Below are 13564 nucleotides of genomic sequence, written 5' to 3' on the forward strand. Positions count from 1 at the left end.
CTCTCAATTTTTCTTTGTCCTCCTCTGTAACGCGCTAGGTGTAGTGCTCGAAATAGTTTAGCTTAAGGAAAGAACACCATGACGTATCTAGTGCGCATATAACTAGATAGTCCGGCAAATATAGTGGGTCAAGCGTTGCACGCACAAGAAATTAACACGCGCTATTTTCCTTCGAATACTTTTGTGTTTTGTCCACAGCATGAGATAGAGCGTAATAATATATCAGCAGAATTAAGATATTGCGCGGCACACTCATCGCCGAGCACCAAGTTGTTGCGTGCATTCAAGACAGTTGCCGAAAGGAAAAGCGTCAACTCCTGAAGCACTGCAGTAGGGTACCCCCATGACTAAAAGCTTCTTGCCTCGCACCACCTTTGAGAATGAAATATTCGTTGCCTTTGAATTGCCCTTCCACGGGGGGGAATGAAGACCTTTGCACTTTGGATCGTACAGGTGTCACTGACAATGGCAGCATTAGTTACCTGAACCAGGCGTTCAGCAGCAGCATTGATCACCCAACGCACAGCGCAAGCCGCACAGGCATGGAGCAAGCATCAGCCATTATTGGAGGCGACGCCAGGTGAGCACACGTTTAGAAATGTTTAATTCCAAAGAAATTAAGAGACAAAAGGGATGGCTACCCGGGGAACAATCATGCCTGTACTGGCTAATTTCTCAGCGGGAGGGCTACCTCTGATGCCTGAAATAGGCACTGCATCCGCAGTTGTGAGCGTTGGGGAGGAGGAGCTTGCCATGACATACCTAATAGCTGCAAGAGCGCGACTTGACGCGGAAAGAGTAAAAAAAAAATAAATAAAGAAAGCAAAGAGGCAGCATGTAGCACCAACGTTACAGGTAAAGGCACGTTTTCGGGATGGTTACCTTGGATACTCACACCTCCTGTGAAATATATTAACATAGTGAGGAGCAAGGTGTTCACCTAAAAGCGCGTATAATGAAACAGAGCATGTCTAAGTGTACCGAAGTAATATAGCGTACGTATGCAGGCAGTAAGCAAAGCGGACGAAATTAGTCCGTACTCCCACACTACAGGGTACATGAGATCGTGGTTTTGCTACATAAAACCTCAAGAAATTACTTTTTGAATTTTTATTATTTTCACATCCGCCAAACGTTTCAATGGCAATAACAAGAAAGATATTAGGTAACCGTAATTTATGCAGTTGCTCAGCTGCGAATATCTCAGCGAGAGATCATGAAATGTGTCAAGATGTCAAGAAAAGTACTGCGAAATCCTACTATTTATTTTTTCTGGTAATTAAGCACTCCCTATTGTCAATGATGTCAAAGTACATGTTCCTTTAAATTTAGCCTGCCGTGGGCTATGCTTTTTGCATTTGCACGCGCGTTCACGATTGTTTCACTAATTTACTTCATCATACGTGGCTGATACATTCCCGCTGACATCCACGCGATATTATAAATTTGCACAGGTTTCCCCTATACCAGAATTCTTCAAAGGCTTACGCGTCCATTGTTCTCGCAATAAAGCCATTGTTCTGATTTGAAAGTTGTGCGTGACCAATTAAATAAACGCGCGCTTACATTTGCACATACAGCGTTGTGAGAGCGGAGACAGCAGTGTCGCCCTCGGAATTTATACAGACCATCACGGCGATGGCGACGCCGACGGCACAACTGCGTCTGGAGTGTCCATATACTTGCTATCACCATACAGAATACGCTTGCCGAAGAGCGGCAGAACAAGCCTTGGCAGGTGGCTTGGACGCGTTGACAAATGAGGCTTCGGTTTCCGAGATAGCTAGATGGGTGTGCATGAGTTGGCCATTAACAATCGCCAAATAGTCAGCGTAACTCCGTTGTTTAGCGAGCTTATGAGATCTTCGAGCGAACATTACAAATAGCCTCTCAAGTTTCAGGTCAGAGTTGAATGTCCAATGTTAGATTCTTGACTATTCGCTCCATGCCGGGGAATATTATTTGGCTTCCAGGCCGCAAACGTCATTCGGTACACATTGTGGCGGTTCAATTACCGTATTTACAGAGGCTTTCCATGCACCATCAACAAAGCCGGCTGCCTTGGCACAACTCTCCGATATGAATCATACAGTGAATCCTCTGGGTCAAACATCCACGTAATATGAATAGCCTTGAGAGCCCCTGCGTGGTAAAGTTCTCCCCTATGCTTGTGTTGTGTAAATGAACCATCTTAGCGGGATACAAATCGCGATATGGGCCTAAGACCTAACATTCTCTTAATTCCTTGCAAATACAGGAGCTACATCAGTTTCTAGTACATCACGTAGAAGAAAAACTTCAGCTGCGCCTTTGTGTTGCAAGCATGAGAAGGCGGGATGTGGACACCAAGGTTCGGCATCGTTTTCTCAGAGACAAGAGACCTCGAAGACTCGCATGACCAGCACCGTTTCGTATTTAATGATGGTTATTTTTTTCTGCTAGAGGAGTACGTAATGAACTGTTCTTTCTTCATTGTTACTCAATATTCTTTATTTTAGTCATGAGCGAATGTGCTTGGAGTAAAATATGAAATGCATAAATTGCCAGCGAGCCACTTAAGCTAGAGAACAGACAAGGTTTGCGTAAGCATGGCAACATTTTGCTAGCATATCCTTATCTACTGTAGGTGAGTAAACCTTATCGAAAGATGTTGCGACGGTGAATAAAAACGTTTTACGAATATTTCATATCAATAATTCTGCGTCCATGAAGTCACGACCATCTTTCTAGCCATGCATCTTTGGTGACAACGCCTCGGACACCGATATTTGGGCATTACCATGGCGGCATAAAGCCTATTAGGAAACAAGAACAGATGGTGGCGCCAAAGTGTCCTCTAGGTGATACTGGGAGAAAGATTGATAGGATATCTCGAGGGATTCTCGCATCGTCGCAACCACCTTTCTATCATAAGTTTCACTGCGCATGTGCCGCCCAGGCGGACTTTTGGAAGTCACGTGAACTTCTACGCGTGGGGGGGGGGGGGTAGTGACCAAGAGACGTCGAGCAGAGAAGCCTTACTCCTTGGTACGCAATGGCTTCCCACTCTCTTGACCTGTGCAGCGGAAAGACCGCTTAAAAGGTAGCGGCAATAGGGAACGTTCGCCTTTGGACAAACACCTGTAGTCTCCTTCACGTGCCCTCCTTATCAAGCCATCTTTTTTACCGGGCGTGTTAGAGGTCATTAGCTTACGTGTTATGCATGTGATTGGGCACGTGGTACAACGTCTTTCGTTAATACGTGAGCCTTTATTAGAACATACACTGTCTAAATACTACTAGCCATACTTTCATTGTTGTTCTAATATTATTCTATAGATGCAACTGCTTCGCCCTTCCGCGAAGACTGCGTCTATATTAGCACAAGGGCTCTTTCATTCCTATATCATAGATCGCAGTATATTCTTTCAGTGTGATGTGCTTGTATGCCTGTAAGATTTTGGAGGCAAACGTTTCAACAAGGGAACTTGTCCTGGTGTGTTGTGTACCCTAGTCGGAACATTGGCTTCAGATAGAATCTTTGTCCAACCACTGTCTCAGTGTTGATGTGAATATCTGTCTCGTGTTGCAGAATTGCAGAGACCACCGGTTTTCGCCAATGGAACACGCATTACCAACCGGCTGATGGCACTTCTACCGTCTCGGGTAGGTGCGGGAAGGTTATCGGCCGTTAGTATACCACGGGTTCCTTTCAAGGTTAGGGAGGGAACTAACATTTGCTATCGCACACGGCACATTTATACAGCATTAAGGAATGAAATCTAGTGGTATACATGTCAAATGCACGATTTGATTATGAGGCATGCTGTAGTATTGGACACCGGATTTATTCTCATCACCAGGGGAGCCTTAAAGTACTACTGACACAAAAATGTTCGAGCTTGTTTTTTTTTCGCTTCTGCCGCTCGTCGACGCCAGCGGTAGCGAACGAGCAAGCCAGGTGAGCTGGCGATCACTGGAAAACTGTGTAGGCCTAGCTGGCTCGTCGTCGGATCCGAGGCCGATGGCCCTTACGATCCGTCCGCAGCTCGTCATAAAGCCCCTGTGTTCCTCAACACAATCAACGTCTGCACACTTATGTCGCTGTTAAGTGACAATACAATTAGTTTTCCGACGCCGTTCGTAGCGTTTAGAAAACACGTTAGCCAGGCGAGCCGCTTCGCAGAGACGATTGTAACGGTGGCTACGCCAATAATTTACAAATCCGTGCAACGTTTCGACATGCACACTTTTGAGGTCACTTTACTCCGCGTTATTTCCACTCGGAATCAAAATTTTAGCTCATTCCTTGTGCTGCCGTCAGCGTTGCGGTTTTCTGCGCTAAAGCGTATTTTAAAATTGATTTTCAATATGTTCTATGCTATATTCGCCGTTTATAATTTGCAAACGATGGGTGTGTGCCCACGTAAATTGATCCCACACAATAACTCGACTTCGAATTGTGTGTATCACGGCTCTTTTTACTTGCCACCAAACCTAACAGCATCGCCGTTGGCGCAGGTGTGGTTGAATAGATACCTTTCATAAACCTTTTCGCAATTCGGTTGATCCAAACTTTTCTTGCTTCAGTTAAATCATTTTACTGCTAAGAATTACTTGCCTCATCTGATATACTGTGATAACCTAAGAATGGAGTGCAAGCTTAACTCGTATGGACCGAGTGCAAACGCCTTCAGCCTTTAAAAGCCAAGCCAGCTCGAATCCGCTCGCACTTCAATGACCTTGCTCTCCTCAAACACAATCGAAGAACGAAAGCTCCCAATTTCAAGTTAAAGCATTATCTTTGTCTCAGCGCTGATATGACGATCACCCATGAAATTTTCCATGATATCCAGGTTCCATCTTAAAATACGGTTCCAGATTCACCGCTTTTCAGGGTTAACTGGTGTTTTCATAAGCCCTATTTTGTTCTTGCGATATTAAAGGCAAAAGATTGAAAGTTTATTCCATTTTTTTCTTCAATAACAGCAGCAAATTAGCATGCAGCCATTGTTCCGTACGTGTATTTCCATGTCACATTTTGTTCTATGACATGCGGCACCGGCGTCTGGCGCTGAGTCCCTTATCAGAGAGCGCAGCCATTATCAAACCGCGACAGAAGCGAGAGAACCAGAATCAGCCATTGCCATGTCAACCAAGCTCCGGCCTAGACTGAAGAGACGAAGGAATAAAGCATTGATCAACTCCCGAAAAACATGAGCGTCCTTTTCGTAACATTACGTTGTGGCTTCCCACTTTTGTCCTATCAATTTAGAGAATCACTTCAGACAGCCGTAGGGCTGTCAGGGTCTCTTATTGCTTCCTGCTCGTTCCTATCACGGAATGCTCTAGCCTCGTTGTCGCACAATGGGAAATGGGCACCTCTGTTTCAGGGCATACACACAACACAGAAGCCGGAAGCGCTGGTTTCACACTTCCGGTCTACAGCAGTAGCAGCGGCGGTGTGGACAACACAGTGGCCAGTACAAGCTACGCGCCAATGCAAGAACCATCGGACATGTTTGAAAACGGCACTTGGTGAGCTAAACTTTTGTATGAATTTCTTTCGATGGAGCAACTCACTGAGATGAGACGGAACGCTGTCTATGGCTGAATTGCATTTGCACTGATCAACTTCTGCGACAGAGGGAACCGTTGTTGCCTCAAATGCCAAATCTGATCTGCAGTTCGGAGCATATGGGGCAAACAGGAAGTTTAGCTCAGGAGCTAAGTACATTTAAAATGGGAAATCAATTTGCCCGGAAACAAACTGCACCAATATTAAAGTTTCGAGCACTGAAAAAAAAAAGTCATTTGTCGTACATATAAAAAATTCAAAAGCAATTCAGCAATAAAGACAAAACCACCATTCTTTAAACTGCTTCTAATCACACATCTAATGAACAGGAAATTGATGTATTACAGAACGCTCTTAAGTGTAGTAGTTTATGAGCGGATCCTTTGGGAATCCTGGCAAACGCAAACGTCCTGCAAAGTGGAAATGAATACGGACGAAGTTGTTCACTTAGGATTTTCTAAGAGATGCAGCTAATATAACAGCTGTAGATTTTTTTGTATAGTTAAATTAGTAAACTTGCTTTCTTTATTTTTCTCGCAAGTTAGCGACTACAATATTTTTCAGAGTTGCCAACCTAGATCAAAATTGTGATTGATGCAGTTGCAGGAACTTAACTGTTTGAAGCAAATTTTATACTATGTCTGAATTCATACAGAAGTCAATGAAGAACTCCTTTCTCCGCCTAAACCGGCTCTCTGAAAACACTGCTGCCACTTATGTGGCCAGTTATTCCCTACGCCTATAATTTATAATTGATGTATTTATTTGCGAAATAAATTTTTATATTGTCCAAATTTATTATGTACATGTTTTCGTCTAGATACGTGCTAAACTGGCACGACTAGAAAAACCGTACAAGTTTGCACCACATGAATTGAAGCACACCATAACATAGCATGAGTCATGTCAGCAATGACTAGAATAAGCATAGATAAAGAACTAAATTACATATTAACGACAACGTAACCAACAACGTTCATTTAGTTCATAGGACAGAACATTCAAAAAAGAATCAGGAGAGAACGCATAGACTTGACACATGTGTGTCCTATTCTGTCCGTATTATTTTTTTTTTCATTCCTCCCCTAAACTGTAGGAACGATGTCGTGCCAACAATGCGAGACTCCACGCATGTAAAGTTCATCACATAACGCAAGAAATCTCATGGCCATGGAATCAAATGAAAGAGAAATACGGCTGTTTGTGTTACATTGTTGATCATTGCAATGAGCGTTGCACTATATTTCTACAATAGGATTTTAAACAGAACTTTCTCGGCAGAACATTTTAACTATTGTGAATGAAAACTCTGAAATATCTCATATTATTTTGTATGTAGGAATTGAGTTATTCCATGCGATGTCTGACGAGGGCTCCGTCCGGCTGTATTTGTCAGAGATAACGTGAATAGTATAGTGCGCCTTTGAAGCATTTAAAATATATTACGCTTCCTGTTGTACAAGGAGCGATATAAAACGCAGACTTCTTTTAGCTCGGGCAATACAGCCTGCTTTAATACCAAATGTCCCGCTAAAAAGCGCACATTTCTGACCCTTGCCTGAACACTCCTCCTTAGCGTGACGGAAATGCACGAGTATTCCTTCACCTTTAGAACATGTATGTTTAATAACTAACCACCGTTTTCAGATAGCCCTACTCACCTGCACCGGTTACATTTAGGCTACACAAGATGTAATAAATAAATAAATAAACTTCTGCATTACATGCCACTCCACCGACCAGTTTGTGTTTTCCAGTTTAACGCCATAGACGACCAAAAGCACCATTGCTCAATTTCTGCCGATCTAGAGGCTAAATCGGAGGTTAAATATTGTCACGTGGTGGTGACGTTAAGAACACAGCAGCGATACTGTGGAAGGCAAAAACTAACTTTTATTGGGCGAACCTGTGCCCACAAGAACAGGCTACACTTATAGCACAACGATAGCGGCGAACAAGGTCGGCGATCATCGGAAATCTGATCAGCGGGTCAAGCGCGTCGGCTTTTATACAGCAGTCGTCGAATGTTCCACACTAATCCTTCGAACCAGCGTACCTTCCACAAAGTTCTACACCATTCGCGTCACGCGATGAAATCAGATAACACAAGGTTCGGCGACAACAGACAGCCGGATGGAAGCATCGATAACTTTCCAGAAAATTCGGATACATGCAGGCGCCTCGAGCGCTGTGCGATTACATTTGTTAGGCGGCGAAACGTGGTCGCCCGATAAAGATAAGTACACGCGTCAATACCCCCCTCTTAAAAAGCATCGTCCCGATGCTACAAATATAAGAGAGCAAAACACAAAAGGACACTTATTAAACATAAGTAACAAAACAACGAAACGAAAGTAAGTCCGAAGGTCAGTTACGCGAAGTCCCAAAGTTCATTATCGCTGGTAGTACGGCTTGAGTCGCACAACGTGGACTATTTCAGGTCGTGAGCGGCGCCGCTGTGATAGCGAAATGCCGTCTTGCTCGACCTCATAGTCCAGTGCCCCAACACGTCGGACGATCTTGTACGGTCCGAAATAGCGATGCAAAAGCTTCTCGCTCAGTCCTCGTCGGCGTATAGGGGTCCAAACCCAAACACGGTCACCGGGCTGGTACTCGACGAAGCATCGTCGGAGGTTGCAATGTCGGCTGTCGGGACGCTACTGGTTCTTGATCCGTAGGCGGGCGAGTTGTCGAGCTTCTTCGGCGCGCTGGAGAAAGGTCGCGACGTCAAGATTCTCTTCGTCCGTGACGTGCGGCAGCACGTCGTCGTCGGGTTCCTGCCGTAAACCAGCTTAAACGGCGTGATCTGTGTTGTTTCTTGCACCGCCGTGTTGTAAGCGAAGGTTACATACGGCAGGACCGCGTCCCACGTCTTGTGCTCGACGTCGACGTACATTGCTAGCATGTCGGCGGGGGTCTTGTTTCGGCGCTCCGTGAGACCATTCGTCTGCGGATGGCGGGCAGTTGTCCTCCTGTGGCTTGTCTGGCTCTACTGCAGAATGGCTTGGGTGAGCTCTGCTGTAAAAGCCGTTCTTTTGTCGGTGATGAGGACATCTGGGGCACCATGTCGCAGCAGGATGTTCTCGACGAAAAATTTCGCCACTTCGGCTGCGCTGCCTTTCGGTAGAGCTCTGGTTTCAGCAAAGCGGGTGAGATAGTCCGCCGCCACGACGATCCACTTATTCCCGGATGTTGACATCGCAAACGGCCCCAACAAATCCATCCCAATCTGCTGGAATGGTCGACGAGGAGGTTCGATCGGCTGTAGTAATCCTGCTGGCCTTGTCGGTGGTGTCTTGCGTCGTTGACAGTCTCGGCATGTCTTGACGTAACGGGCGACGTCGGCGGTCAGACGCGGCCAGTAATACCTTTCCTGTATTCTCGACAGCGTCCGGGAGAATCCGAGGTGCCCAGCGGTTGGATCGTCGTGTAGGGCGTGCAGTATTTCTGGACGCAGCGCTGATGGCACAACAAGAAGGTAGCTGGCGCGGACTGGTGAGAAGTTCTTCTTCACGAGCAGGTTGTTTTGTAGTGTGAACGAAGACAACCCGCGCTTAAATGCCCTAGGGACAACGTCGGTGTTCCGTTGCAAATATTCGACGAGGCCTTTCAACTCCGGGTCTGTTCGTTGCTGTTTAGTGAAGTCTTCCGCGCTTATTATCCCAAGGAAGGCGTCGTTGTCCTCGTCGTCTTGCGGCGGGGGATCGATTGGGGCGCGTGATAAGCAGTCGGCGTAGGAGTGTTTTCTTCCGGACTTGTATACTACGTGACGTCATATTCTTGTAGTCTGAGGCTCCACCGCGACAGCCGTCCAGAAGGGTCCTTTGAGTTAGCTTGCCAACACAACGCGTGGTGGTCGCTGACGACTTCGAATGGCCTGCCATAGAGGTAAGGCCGGAATTTACTTGTAGCCCAAATGATGGCGAGGCATTCCTTTTCAGTCGTAGAAAAATTGCTTTCCGCTTTTGACAGCGACCGGCTAGCATAAGCTATCACCTGTTCGACTCCGTTTTTCCTCTGGACTACGACTAGGACGGCACCGAGGCCTAGGCTACTGGCGTCAGTGTGGATTTCGGTATCGGCGTCCTCGTCGAAGTGTGCAAGTACCAGCGGCGACTGCATGCGTCGTTTGAGTTCTTCAAATGCCTTGGCCCGCGGCGTTTCCCACTTGAACGCGACATCACATTGGGTTAGATGTGTTAGCGGCTGCGCGATGCGTGAAAAGTCCTTGACAAAGCGCCTATAGTAGGCACACATGCCAAGGAATCTGCGCACTGCCTTGTCGGTTGGCTGCGGGAACTTTGCGACGGCAGCTGTCTTCTGTGGGTCGGGGTGTACTCCTGATTTGCTAATGACGTGGCCTACGAACAAAAGCTCATTGTAAGCGAAGCGGCACTTTTCTAGCTTCAGAGTGAGCCCAGATGAATCGATGACTTCTAATACTGTCGCAAGCCGCCTAAGGTGATCGTCGAAATTTGCGGCGAAGACAACGACGTCATCCAAGTAAACAAGACACGTCTGCCACTTCAATCCTGCTAAAACCGTGTCCATCACTCGCTGGAATGTTGCAGGCGCCGAGCGCAGTCCAAATGGCATAACCTTGAACTCATAGAGGCCGTCTGGCGTGACGAAGGCGGTCTTTTCGCGATCCCTTTCGTCGACTGATATTTGCCAGTAGCCAGACTTGAGGTCCATCGATGAGAAGTATTTAGCATTGCACAGCCGATCCAATGCGTCGTCTATCCGTGGGAGGGGGTATACGTCTTTCATTGTGATCTTGTTCAGTCGACGACAATCGACGCAGAAACGTAGGGTTCCGTCCTTTTTCTTCACTAAAACAACTGGAGACGCCCACGGGCTTTTCGATGGCTGGATGATGTCGTCGCGCGGCATTTCCTCGACTTGTTGTCTTATAGCTTCGCGTTCTCGCGTCGAAACTCGGTAAGGGCTCTGGCGGAGTGGTCGAGCGCACTCTTCGGTTATTATGCGATGCTTTGCGACTGGTGTTTGTCGAATCCTCGATGACGTCGAAAAGCAGTTTTTGTATCGTCGAAGCAGACTTCTGAGCTGTTGCTGCTTAATCACGGGGAGACTTGCATTCATGTCGAAGTCTGGCTCGGGAACTACGGTCGTCGGGGTAGATACGACAGAATCCGAGAGGACAAACGCATCGCTGGTTTCCTGTATTTCCTCGATGAATGCGATCGTCGTGCCCTTGTTGATGTGCTTGAACTCCTGGCTGAAGTTTGTCAGCAGCACTTTCGTGTTTCCTCCGTGCAGTCGAGCGATCTCTCTTGCGACGCAAATTTCACGGTCGAGCAGTAGACGTTGGTCGCCTTCTATGACGCCTTCTACGGCAGCGGGTGTTTCGGTGCCGACCGAAATAACGATGCTGCAGCGAGGCGGGATGCTCACTTGATCTTCGAGCACACTCAAGGCGTGGTGACACGATGGCTCTCCGACGGTATCGCTTGATCTGCCGACAGCGTTACTGACTGCGACTTCAGGTCGATGATTGCGACGTGTTGGTTCAGGAAGTCCATGCCGAGAATGACGTCTCGTGAACACTGTTGCAGGATAACGAAGGTGGCAGGGTAAGTCCGGTCATGAATGGTAATTCTTGCCGTGCAGATTCCAGTCGGCGTAATGAGGTGTCCTCCAGCGGTCCGAATTTGGTGGCCTTCCCATGCAGTCTTAACCTTCCTCAACTGGGCGGCGATGTGTCCACCCATTACGGAGTAATCGGCCCCTGTGTCGACTAAGGCAGTGACTGCGTGGCCGTCGAGAAGTACGTCGAGGTCGGTGGTTCTTCGTCTGGCGTTGCAGTTGGGTCTTGGCGTCGGATCACGGCTGTGCCGTGTTGAACTGAAGCTGGAACGTCGCGTCGTCAAGCCATCTTTCGTCGGTGTAGTCTTGGCTTCCTGACTTCGTCGGGACGGCGGCGTGTCGTCATTAGGTCGTCGAGATGGTTTCTTTGTCGTCTTCGTCGGCGGCGGAGGATCTTCGTCAGTTCGATGAACAGCAACCGCACCTCCATCGGTTGCTGCTTTTAGTTTTCCGGATATGGGCTCGCAGAGCGGCCCCGGGCTGCGCCGGTGTATGGTCGGCGCTGCGGCGACAGGTAGCGGCCTGGTGATGGCGAACGGGACGGTCGTCGAGGGCTCCACTGAGTAGCGGCGAGGTAGTCGGCGATGTCACGAGGGCGTTCACCTTCCCTCGGGCGCTGTCCGTTGACGGCGAAGCCTCGCAATCCCAGGTCACGGTATGGGCATCGGCGGTACACATGGCCGGCTTCGCCGGAGTGGTAGCAGAGCGGGCGGTGGTCAGGAGTGCGCCAAATGTCCGTCTTCCTCGCGTAGGTGCGCTGGGCGACGGGTGGTCGTGCTGGCGGCGGCGGCGGCGGACGACGGAATTGCGGCGTGACAGGGCCCTGGCGCGGTCGCGGAGGGGGACCTTGACGGCGTGCGACGGCGGCGTAGGTCATCGCTTGCGGCTCAGGCTGCGGCGATTCAGGGGCTACTCCAAGTTGTTGTTGGAGTTCCTCACGCACGGCGTCGGCAATCGTAGCCACTTGAGGCTGTGATGATGGGAACAGCTTTTGTAGCTCCTCCCTCACGACAGCTCTGATAGTCTCGCGTAGGTCGTCGGTGGCCAGTGACTGAACTCCGGCGTAGTTTGTCGAGTTCGTGCGGCGGTCGAATTGCCGGTTTCGCATCTCGAGTGTCTTCTCGATGCTGGTGGCCTCGCGAAGAAACTCGTCGACAGTCTTCGGTGGGCTTCGTACCATCCCGGCAAAAAGTTCCTCCTTTACACCACGCATGAGTAGGCGGACTTTCTTTTCCTCGGACATTTCCGGGTCGGCATGGCGGAATAGGCGGCTCATTTCTTCTGTAAAAATCGTGGTGGCCTCATTTGGTAGTTGCACCCGGGTTTCTAATAGCGCTTGGGCTCGTTCTCGGCGTACAACGCTTGCGAAGGTCTGCAGGAAGCCGCTTCGGAATAGCTCCCAGGTCGTCAAGGTGGCTTCTCGGTTCTCGTACCACGTCCTCGCAGCGTCTTCAAATGCGAAGAAGACATGTCGCAGTTTGTCGTCGCTGTTCCACTTGTGAAAAGCAGCGACCCTCTTGTATGTCTCAAGCCAGCTTTCCGGGTCCTCGAACGTTGAACCGCGGAACGTCGGAGGCTCCCTGGGCTGCTGCAGCACGATGGGAGATGCTGGGGCTGCCATTGGGGTGGACTTGGTGGTGATCTTCCTGGTTTCAGGCAAAAGTCCGTGCTCCGGGGGCAGTTGTTGAAGACGGCGGCTTGCTCGATGGTCCGGGACTACGTTGGTGCTGTCTTTGCGGTCCGAGCTTGGATCACGGTTTGTCGGGGGCGTCCGGTACATGAAAGAAAAGCACCTCCACCAGATGTCACGTGGTGGTGACGTTAAGAACACAGTAGCGATACTGTGAAAGGCAAAAACTAACTTTTATTGGGCGAACCTGTGCCCACAAAAACAGGCTACACTTATAGCACAACGATAGCGGCGAACAAGGTCGGCTATCGTCGGAAATCTGATCAGCGGGTCAAGCGCGTCGGCTTTTATACAGCAGTCATCGAATGTTCCACACTAATGCTTCGGACCCGCGTGCCTTCCACAAAGTTCTACACCATTCGCGTCACGCGATGAAATCAGATAACACAAGGTTCGGCGACAACAGACAGCCGGATGGAAGCATCGATAACGTTCCAGAAAATTCGGATACATGCAGGCGCCTCCAGCGGTGTGCACATTTGTTAGGCGGCGAAACGTGGTCGCCCGATAAAGATAAGTACACGCGTCAATATGAATGTAGGAACTTAGTGCTCAGATTGAACAAGTCTCCTTACCGTAAAGGAGCGATTTAGTTTGCCAGCTTCTCAATTGGCCAAAATATGTCTACGTCGTCTCGCTACGAGAGTCGGCTATTTTGAGCTGCTTTGTCCGTCTACTTGCAGGAATTCTACTGGAGCCCATGCTCGGAA

The sequence above is a fragment of the Dermacentor andersoni genome, unplaced genomic scaffold, assembly GCF_023375885.2.
Source record: "Dermacentor andersoni unplaced genomic scaffold, qqDerAnde1_hic_scaffold ctg00000033.1, whole genome shotgun sequence".
Taxonomy (NCBI): Eukaryota; Metazoa; Arthropoda; class Arachnida; order Ixodida; family Ixodidae; genus Dermacentor; species Dermacentor andersoni.